Source organism: Humulus lupulus, chromosome 2 (assembly GCF_963169125.1).
Source record: "Humulus lupulus chromosome 2, drHumLupu1.1, whole genome shotgun sequence".
In the NCBI taxonomy this organism is placed as follows: Eukaryota; Viridiplantae; Streptophyta; class Magnoliopsida; order Rosales; family Cannabaceae; genus Humulus; species Humulus lupulus.
Genome location: NC_084794.1, coordinates 61332385 through 61343640, shown reverse-complemented (window position 1 = coordinate 61343640; position 11256 = coordinate 61332385).

The window sequence follows — 11256 nt, the reverse complement described above, 5'->3', positions numbered from 1 at the left end:
GGCTGACTTGGCAGGAGGAAAATATTTACCAAGGAATTTCTGAGCCAAATCTTCCCAAGTATAGAGTTGGCTTGTAAAGAATTCAACCAACTCTTAGCTCTGTCCCTTAGTGAAAATGGGAATAGTCTCAATCTCACAGCATCATTACTCACCCCATTCATTTTGAATGTCGCACACAGCTCTAAAAAATTTGTGATATGGAGATTTGGATCCTCATTTGGTAACCCCCCAAATTGTACACAGTTCTACACCATCTGAATAATTGAGGCCTTTATCTCAAAATTATTAGCCACAACAGTTGGAGGACGAATGCTTGAATGTATCCCCGTAACAGTAGGGAGTACATAGTTCCTTAATGGTGGATTGGCTTCAGCTGCATTACCCATATTTGCATTGTTGACAACGTTATTTGCATTCTCAACCATGGTGAAATCTAATCATTTCTTTATCTTTCGATTCTTTTCTATACTTTCTCTCAATTTCAAGGTCTATTGGTATGATTTCCTTTTGTCTACTTCCTCGCATATACCAACAATTCCTGAAACACAATACAGCCTTGATAAAAATAAAAAAATAAAAATACCAAATTAGAACAAATAACAATTAACTTTGATATTGGAAATTAAGTCCCCGGCAACGGCGCCAAAAAATTGATCGCAAAAATATATATACGCAAGTGCGCACAATCGATTCAAGTAATATATATGATAAGTAGAGTATCATTCCCACGAAGACTATCTTCCAAGTACCACTAATTGTTCTTTTAATTTCTATTTGGCAATCAAAATTTAGATGAATTTTATTTTAAAATTATAAAAGAATACTAAAAAGACCTAGGGTATTAATTTCATCAACTTGTCATTCTAATAATTTAATTAATCAATTCTAAATTTATTTCTTCCTATTCTAATAGCAGGTTAACATAATTTGATTCCTATTCTTTTTCAAGATATAAGATCTCAACCTATATGCAGGTTTTCTACATCTCTGTGATAAACTTCAACATATAGAAGGCATTAAGCATGGAAACCTAATTATGTCACAAGTCATACAGGTACTTTCGTCCAATATGCAACCTGTGTTTATATAATGATAGCATATTCAATCCTCGTCTTTCGAATTTTGAATCAAAATCATAAAATTAAGCAAATATTGATCAGGTATTTACTAGCACTAAACACACATTATATAGATTAGAATAGAGAAGAAAAATCAAAAGAACATCATAATTAAATTAGATAGAAATCCAAGTGACTACATTAAACCCTAGATAAAATTGTTTAGTTCATATCAGACATAACTAAATCAACAAAATAATAATATAAAAACATAAGATTCACAAACTTAAAGAAGAAAGAAAAATATAAGAATGCAGAATAACTAACCTAAGATTCAAAATTAGTCTCTAAAAATGTAATTAAAAACTGATCTAATGACTTAATTAAACCCTAAATACGAATTTATAGTAAAAAAAACTACAATAGCTGTGTTTTTCATATGTAGGTCGCGACTTGGCCTTCTCTGGGTCGCGGCTTGTGTCTATTTTTTGAGCCTTTATGATTCTGTGTAAATCCTCAGGCGCCATGACTTATGCATCATCAAGTCGCAGCCCGTGTCCAATTTTTTCCTTAGCTGAGCCTCTGACTTCACCTTAAGTCGCAACTTGTAAGCCCAAGTTGCCACATTAATAGCTTCCAGCAGCCATGCGTCTCTGACTTGCCTAGAGTCGCGACTTGTAAGCCCAAGTCGCGGCTCTAATTCCATTTTTTCTCAAATTACTTCTTTCAACCCGTCTCTTCATCCAAAACTGACTTTTAATCGTCCTTAGCGTCATTTTGAGTCCAACAACCACCAAAAGCATCGTTTTTCCACCATTTTCACTTCTTTTTACATTTTTCTCGTGATTCACTGCACCAACCTGCAACAAAGAAAAAAAAAAGCGCAATCTTGCACAAAACAGACACAAATACTTAATATTACCACAAAAACACATTCTAAAATGACACTAAAATGAAGTTATCAAATTCTTGAGATTTGATTGTGTGCACCAAGGTGCATGGTTAGTAGCGATGAACTAGAGCATTTGTGTGTGTGTGTGTGTGTGCATGATATGCATGGTGAGGATGCATTAGTTTCCATGCATGGTGTATATTTTTTTATTGATTATTTATTTATTTATTTTGTGTATTTAATTTAGAAAAAAAAATAATGGGAAGAATTATGTATGAATATTTTTAGAATATATGTGTTTATTAGAGGATTTGGGATTAAATAGAAGAAAAAAAAAACTAGAAACAAGAGGAAGAGGAGAGAGAGAGTAAGTGTGTGACATGAGGGAGAGAAGCTAAGGGAAATTGTTTCCCTGTTTGGTTGATTGACATATTTTCGTATTAATTTTATTATTTTCTTTTAATTTAAGAAAATCGAGAATAAAGGAGAATTAAAAGAGTGACTTGCTTTTTCCCATTTTGATGAAGCCTCTAGGGTTTCTTTTATAAGGGGTAGGATTTTTTTTAGAGTCTCATTTGGTGTGTGTGACTGACTGCAAGAAGAGAGAAAAGGAGAGAGAATACGTGAGATAGAGATAAAGAAAGAAAGAAAGAAAGAAGGAGGGGGCATGTGAAGGAGAAGAAAGAAGAAGGAAATAGGAAGCTCAAGCTAGGTTTGTGTTCTTGTGTTCTTAGTGATTCAATCAACTATTCCATTTTTCTTTTCATTTTCTTGTTGCTAAGTCTTTTGTTTTCCTTATTGTTGCTTGGTCTTTTCTTGTTGTGGTTTCGAAATCTCTAGGAGTTTGATCAAAAGTGGTGGCCATTTTGGGTCTTTGATTTATATCAAAGGATGTAATGGAACCTGTTGACGCAGTTTTTCGCCAACAGAGAATTAAGAAAATAACAAGATTGAATTAGTGCTTGATTATAAACCGAAGTAAGAAAATAACTTTTAAGAACACTGGTCTTTTTACGTGGTTCAGTGGTTAAAATCCACCAAGTCCACGAGTCTATATTATTACTACTTTTCTCTCTCTATTTTGACAAAGTTTCAGTATTACAGAATAATTGTCCCCCTTCCTGTCCAATATTCTCTGTATTTATAGAAAAATTCCTTGGACAGGTTTGGGTAACTGCGTGAGTCAATCACGGATTTACACATTTAATATGAAATGTTCCCATTAATACTAGGATATGATCTAATCATGAAATAAATAGTCTCCTAATATCTGGGACATTAAATATCACAAGCTGGCCATAAACGATCGTATACAGTATCCGGGTCTTCGAGGATCCGCGGATATGTCATATCTCCAAATTACCCCGAGCTAGATATACCGTCGAGCTCGTACTGTGGAGGTCATGCCTTATAAATATTATAACCTTGCCCTTATCAATTTATGCATCCCTAGCTCGGACAACCATCATGAAAATCGTGCTATCTACGTGGAGAATACATGGACTCCTTGGCTATTTTCTTCCATGCATTTATTTGCCAGCTGTACACAATCTGAGTTAAAGACTTGTGCTAAAATTAGGATACACAGAACCTATATCCTTTTTATTATTCATATTGTTGTTATGATCTTTTGGATATGATCTTTGTAACTAATATGGCTTAGTGCCTAGATTAGGGGGCCGGGAGACAATAATTGAATTAATTGAATGCTTATGTGTTATGAGCACGTTATTATGTGAATTATGCAAATTGTATTATGATATGAATATGTTTGCATGTTTAGGTGTGTTAAATATGCATGTGGGTCTGTTTCTTATTAGAAAGGCATTTGTGTAATTTGGACCTGTTAATGGTATAATTGTAAATAAGTGTGATATATGATTGTGACCACATTATTATGTGGATATATTTGAGTTACCCGGCACGAGGCAATCCTAGGGAGCTAGTTAGCGGAAAAGTCACAACCGGGTAAAATACCCGGCTCGGGGTGAGCTTAGGGGTATTTTGGTAATTTGGTAAATTACTGAGAATTATTGAGTGATGGGAATTAATTAATGATTAATGGTTTGATAGATTATTTGGGGTTGTTTGAGATAATTTGAGGTTAGCAGGAATTATGCCAAATGACTAAATTGTCATTGAAGATAACTTTTTAAGTAAAAAGGGGCAAGGGGCATAATGGTCTTTTGACCACATGGGTTGACTAATTAGGCAGCAACCTTGAGAAGGCTCATTCACATTTTTTTTCAGTTCACTACATTCTCTTTAGGTGCTTACATTGAAGTTGAGGAGATCATCACCTAAAAGTTAAGCTAAGTGTGATTGTGGTGGAGTTTGGAGGTTTTATTGGGGAATTGGAGTGGTTAAGCTTAAAACCTCAGCAAACCTTCGAATTTGGGCAGAGAAAATCAGGTAATTCTCTGGTCTTTTCTATTTCCAAGTGATGTTCATGAGTTCTTTGGGTTTTGATTCCTAGAGGCTAGCTTGGATGTGTTTTTTGAGTGAGCTTAGCACTGGGTTTTGTTGGCTAGGGCTAATGTAGTGTTTCTGTGGATGGAATCTTGCTAGAGACCTTGTTTTGGGTCGGATTGGAAGTTTGAATTGGCTGGAAATCGCAGGTGTAAGGAATTGGGGAAGAACATCAAATTCTAGGCTTATTTTCATGTTTTGGGGACCTAGCACGACCGTGCTAGGTTGTAGCGCGACTGCGCTAGTGTCCCAGTGTAACGACCCAAATTTGCTAATAAGGCTTGGGGCCTTGATTAGTGTGCCGGGAGGGCAATAATTGTTATACTTTATTAATTTATGTGAATTTAATGAATATGTGGTTAAAATGCATGTTTAGGTAATTAAATATGCATGTGGGCCCCATCTGGTAGCTAGGGGGCATATTTGTAATTTTAGCTCGTTGATGGCATAAATATGATATATGTGATATAATGGTGACATATTTGCGATGCACATTCCGAGACGGTCCTAGGGAGCTGTTTAGCTAGAAAGTCACAACGGGGTCAGATACCTGGCTCGGGAGGAGCCTAGGGGTATCTCGGGAATATTATAACTTGAGTGTGGGAATTTTTGGGTAATGGTTGATGGCACTTTGGCAACTTGGGTAACTATAGGTAACCTTTGAGGATAGTTACTTTAGGTGTGGAAGTGGCATTCTTGCAAAAGGATAGGGAAAAGTCTAGGTTGCCCTTGAGGATTAGTTAGATTATAGGTTAGAAGGGAGGGAAAATGGGTCATTTGGCCTTGGGAGTAGATAAGTTTGGTTGGGGGAAAAGTCATTCACGTTACTTTATTCTAGGTATAATCTGAATGTGGTGTTGGGGAGACTAGAGGAATCAAGAAGCTAGAGAGAAAGGTGGAAGAGAGAGAGCTGGTATTTTTGAGGCTAAGGAGGAGAATCAAGGCTGAATTGAGGCAACTAAAATCAAGCATAGGTCAAGATTAATCCAGAGGTAAGCTTCATCTCTGAATTTTGGTGTTCTTGCAAGTTCTTTTAGAGTTTGGGTTGAATTCTGAAAGTTGGGTTTTGGTTTAATAATTGTGGGAATTCAGCTTGGGAATCAAGAGGGATTAACTTGGAGCTTGAATTGGAGGAAGCTCAGAGTTGAATTTCAATTTGAGGTAAGAATTTCGTGCACCCCTGAGGTTGATTGCTGGTGTGGTTTAAGAATTATGAGGGATGGTTTAAGTTTTGCAAGCTTTGGTTTAAGTTTTATAAAGTTTTAAACCAATTTGTGAATCATGGGTTTGATTGTGTATCTAGGCTTGTTATTGATGTTTCTGAGTTGTTAGATGGTTTATATGGGGTTTTGAATTGAATTTGGGACTTAGGTATGCATTGGTATTGGTTTGGGAGTGTTTTGGCTCGGGGAAAACGTTGGGAGAAACCCAGATTTCTGGGTTTGCGAAGGGGCGCCGCGGCCCTGTTCTTCTGCACCGCGGCACTAGGTTGCATCAAGGAAGGGAGCCATGCTGGGAGCCGCGGCCCTTAGGGGCTAGTGCCGCGGCGCTATGCCATTTCTGGGTAGGGGAAATGTCAGTTTTTAGGCATTTGCCCAGGGGGCTCGGGGGACGCTTCCGCCACCTTGTTTGGGGATCCGGGAGGTCCCGAGAGCTCGGGATTGGTTCCCGGAGATGTTTCTGAATTGGTTAGTAATGGGAGTGCTATTTATGTGTTGTGATTAGGTTCTCAGTGAGGCTCGGATTAGAGGACCGTGCTCGAGGGTTTGGTGCTTAAGAAGCTTGGGACACAGGTAAGAAAACCACTGACTTCCATAGAGCTTGTATGCAGGGCTGAGCCCTATATGACTGTGTTGCAGGGCGTAGCCCCTTTGATTGATTTGTTCATGACTAGTATTTGCTTTATTATGCTATGTATGCATATGTGTAAATGTTCGGCAAGAGCCGGGAACAGCGCAGGCCGAGGTCAGCTAAGCCGGGAACGGTAAGGGGCCGGAAACGGCGTTAGGCACATGGAGTGCAAGGCCGAGAGCGGCAAGGGGCCGGGAGCAGCGTTGAGCACGTGGAGTGCAAGTTTCCAGGGTGAGACCCTAAAGGATACCTGGGATATCCTCACGGTGTGGACCGCGAACCCAGGGTCTGGTAAAGCGCTTGGAACGGCATGGTCGTATGTGTTTAGCCTATTGGTGGCCTGATTATATGCTAAGTGTTTGTTATGCATATGTTATCTGCTTGTGAGGGTTTTCTTGCTGGGCTTCGGCTCATGGGTGCTCTGTGGTGAAGGTAAGGGCAAGGGGAAAGTCAACCAACCATGAGTATGGAGAGCGTGAAGCGGCGCGTACATGTTTGGCCTGCCTGGCTGCCACAGCCAGTGGTTTTTTTGGGAGATGGTTGTATTAAAACCTAGATTTTGTCGTCTAGTCGACTTGATTGTAATTATATGCTGTAAATATTGCTAAACAGTATCTTGGGATCCCAAGTGTCAAACACTTAATGATTTCTTTTTAGTAAATGGAATTGTTTACAAAGTTTATTTCACTATTTATGATTTAATTACACTTTTGACCTAAAACCTCGATTAGCGAGTTAAATGCACGTTTAAAACTCATTTAGTAACGGCTCGAAGGTAGTAGGGCGTTACACCCAGAATGAAGGAAATTGGATTTCATTTTGGGGGCTCGAGTTGAGGGGCGCGACCGCGCTAATGGTCCAGAAGCCCCAAATTTTCTGTAGGCGCGACTGTACCAGGGGCCCCGAAATGCCTGTTTTCTGATTTTTAGGGCTAGGCTCAGGAATCTGATTTGGGAGCTTGCTTAAGGGATCGAGGAATATTTTTAGTGCCTCGTTAACTGAGAACCATGGTTTTAAGATTTAGAGTTCGATTTGGAACTCGGGTTCTAGGGTTATGTCCTGATTAACATATACTTGTGTTGTGACTAGGGTTTCCATCAGGCTCGGGTCAAGATCAATGATGGGGGTCGTTCCACTCTCTACACAAGGATTGAGGTAAGAAAACTGCACCCGATACATGAAATGTATGATTGGGGCTTGACCTAGCTATTAATGTAATATGATTGGGGCTTGGCCCGTCTGTTAAATGTAAATGTGATTAAGGCTCGGGCCCAACTAATGAGCATGATTATAATTGAGCATGTGCATATCTGCTTAGTGTACTGTGGTGCATTGTATTTGCATGTATGATGAATGTATTATGTGGATGTTTGTTCTGGCTAGGAAGCTCGGTTTATTAATCGAGAATTTGTCTGTTGTATCTAATTAAAGCTTGACCTGCTAGTCAAGGGTATATCTGGTTAAATGGGGGCTCAGCTTATAAGTCTAGGGTTCCCAAGGCTTGACTTATAAGTCGAGGGTTTGTAGGGATCGTCTTACAAGCCGTGATCGGCGTTGTGCGCATTGAGCGCAGGCCGTTATGGCTAGGCCACCCCAGGAGTGCCTTATGCACTTGATTGGCTCGGATGCCATATGAATAAATGGGAGCGTGACACACACTTGTGTGACCCTACGATCACTTATCTGTACAGTGTGTATGCTTGGTTCTAGTTATTACTGTTAAGCATGTTGTTATATTTTGTGAACTATCTAAATATGTTTTCTTGGTGAGTCTTTTGGCTCACGAGTGTTTTTTGGTGCGGGTAAGGGTAAGGAGAAGCTTGGTCAGCCATGAGTTGGAGAGCAGTAGCGGTGATGTGTACATATGCAGTCCGCTCAACCGCCACGACCGAGATATCGCGGGGGAGCTAGGGTTGGACCCTGTTTTGCCGCTTAGGCCGGCTTATTTTTTAATCCTTGAGTTGTAACAAACTTTTAAACTTTTATTTTGGGATGCCATGTAAATACTAAAGTTTTGTGTAATGGAAATGTTTACTTCTTGACCAAAAATTTTAATACCTAAACACTTAGTTACTTATTCACATGTTTTAGTTCAAATGACTCATTTAGCAAGTACATCACTAATTTTAAACACACGCGATAACAAACCCTAATTAGCTGGGTGACACAATCTTGGTGTATTGTTGTAATGGTTGATTTATTTTGTTTTCCTATATGTGTTGGTAATTGTTTTCCATGTCTTAATTTTTCCAAACTCATAGAAACATGCCAGGGTTGTGTGTGTGGTTTATTTTTATGAATGAATGCATTTATGGATACGTGTATGTACATGTGGTGTGGGCGTGTGTTGCCTTATGTGTTAGGCGCGTTTGTATATTTTTGTACAAGCATGGGAGTTAAAAAAAAATATAGATCTATGGATATAGTGTAGTGTATATAATATTGTTTGTATTATATAAAAATATGTGAGGTTTATTTTATTTTAAATGATTTTCTATCAACTAAAATGGGAACATGTTAAGGTTTTTATTGGAAATCTATAAGAATTTTGATTTTTGAAAGATTAAATTGGGCTATTGTTGTTTCAACAAATCTTTATGTCTTGATGATAAAAAAATTCAATTTGGACATTAGAAGCATGCTAATAGGCTTTTGGCCTAGGGTATCTTAAAGGGTTGTGAGATTATGTTTTGGTTTCTTATTTTTATTTTAGTTATGGGCATGGTCTAATTGTGATACTTTATGTTTTTATGTTGCAAAGAATTTGACATGAGCATACATTATGGTTCAAGCTTGTTTTGATTTTGTTGTGGTTTTGCATGATTAAATGTATTCTTGATTTGTTCAAGTATAGAAACATGTTAGGATGACTTGATCAAAAAGTGTTAAAAAGGATGCATGAGTTGTAGAAACATGCTAGGTAATGTGTTAGCATGATTAAAGGTGTAATTAGATAAATATGTGTTTGTTGTTTTTTTATTTATTTATTTGATGGTGATGATAATTCAATGATTTTTAAAATGTACAAGTTATGCCTCAAAGTGATATTTTGATCTTATATAAACAAAAGATATTTTATTTCACATGTTAGTGGGGTTTTTATCTAATTAAAAACATGCAGTTTTTTTTAATATATTTTGTGAGAGAAATATGGTTTTAGTTTAATTGTGTGGGTTTAAATAAATAAAATACTTGTTGGAATTTTTGGTTTAGTAAGAGGAAATGTCTTTTAAATAAAATAAGTAAAGCATGTGCTCAAACAAATTAAATCTTAAACTACGTATATGATAAATGTAAAAGTTTCCACACTTTAAATCTGTATTATCTTATTTATATTTAGGCAGTTTTTTCAGGTAAAATTTTTATTTTTTTAAAAAGGCGATCAAAAAACTTATATAGATATTATTAGTAACTACAATTTTGTCACATTCTTTTAATCGTTATTAAATAATAAATGAGATAATTATTTTATACAAATTAGGCTAAGGAATTATTTTAGAAAATTAAATTTTTATAATAAAATTTATGAACGAAAAATATGTGATTCAAAGGAATAATGTGGTAATAATTTAAGTGGCAAATTATTTTATACTTGCTGAATTTTTGTGAAATTGATAAAAAAAATGAACAAATAATTTCAACTTCAACGCTAGTTTTAAGAACTGTCTCACGTATGCATGTTACATGCAAGTTCATTTTTACGCTCAAATATATGTTATTTAATTAAATTCATGGTTCCTGATTTGAAATCATTGAGAAATAATTAGTAGAATTGACATTACTCTTTTATGAATCTATGTGACGTTGTTGTATGAATAGCATTGTGGTGCAACTTGTGCCACGTGTGCATGACTCATGCACATGTTGGGCATGTGTAATCTTACATGATTTTAAGACGAACGTTTGATTGTGATTATAGGCTCGTTGTGATGTACCTGCATTTTACTTTTGTTTGGACTTGAGGTAGGGAAGTTAGCTAGAATTTATATGAATTATGTTGTGAAAAGTATGCATTGATATGATTGCAAGAATTATGGTGTTATGGAAAGTATGAGCTATGATAAGCTAAAGTGTTATGAAATGTACGAATTACTATGTTATGATATGAGTTGTTGTATCTCTGCTTGTATGTTGTATGAAAAGCAGCAGGTTGTTAGCGTGCTGAATACGACACAACAAATGAGTTACTAAGGATATAACGTAACTCATAGGACAGACGCGCCGATGTTATTCGAGGACCTGAGATCATGTTTACCTCATAGAGAAGGTCTTACCGGTTTATGCTTTTGTTGGTTACCTCATGATGTGCCATGGACAATAGGGATACCATGATCACATGATATATGATTATAATTATGATTATGAATACGAGTTCTTATGATTATGATTTATTAGTATGAATTTGATATGAAAATATATGGTATAGTCTTCTTGAATATTGTTGTATTTGTTTGTACTTACGTGCTTTTGGCTCACTCCTCCACTTATTATTTTTTTACTTCCCCTTATTTTTTTTTTACTTTTGCTCCTTTCAGGTAGGCAATGCCAAAAAATAATTAAGAAGTTATGTTATAGTTTATGTTTTAAATTTTGTAAGTGACTTATTTATTTATTTTATTTTCAAATACTGCAGGCAAGACATTGATCATATTGGGCAGATTATATATATTATTTCACTGTTCTGGGGTTTTGTTTGATAAGAGTCTTAATAGATTTGAGAAGGCCTGATTTGGTAGTTTATGAGCTAAACCCTTGTTTGTGATATATGAGAAGTTACCTTGATTTTTGGGTACATGGTTAATCATCGGCTTTTACTGTAAAATAATATAATAAGAAATAGGGTGGGATATTTTGGCCCCTCATTTGTTTTTTCTCTCACCCATTTAAACTAATTAATTATTACAAAATTATATATATTTTTATAGCATCTTTTTGTCCAATAATTTTTTCTATTGAGTTCTTTGTCTTGTAGCAAAGAACTGTCAC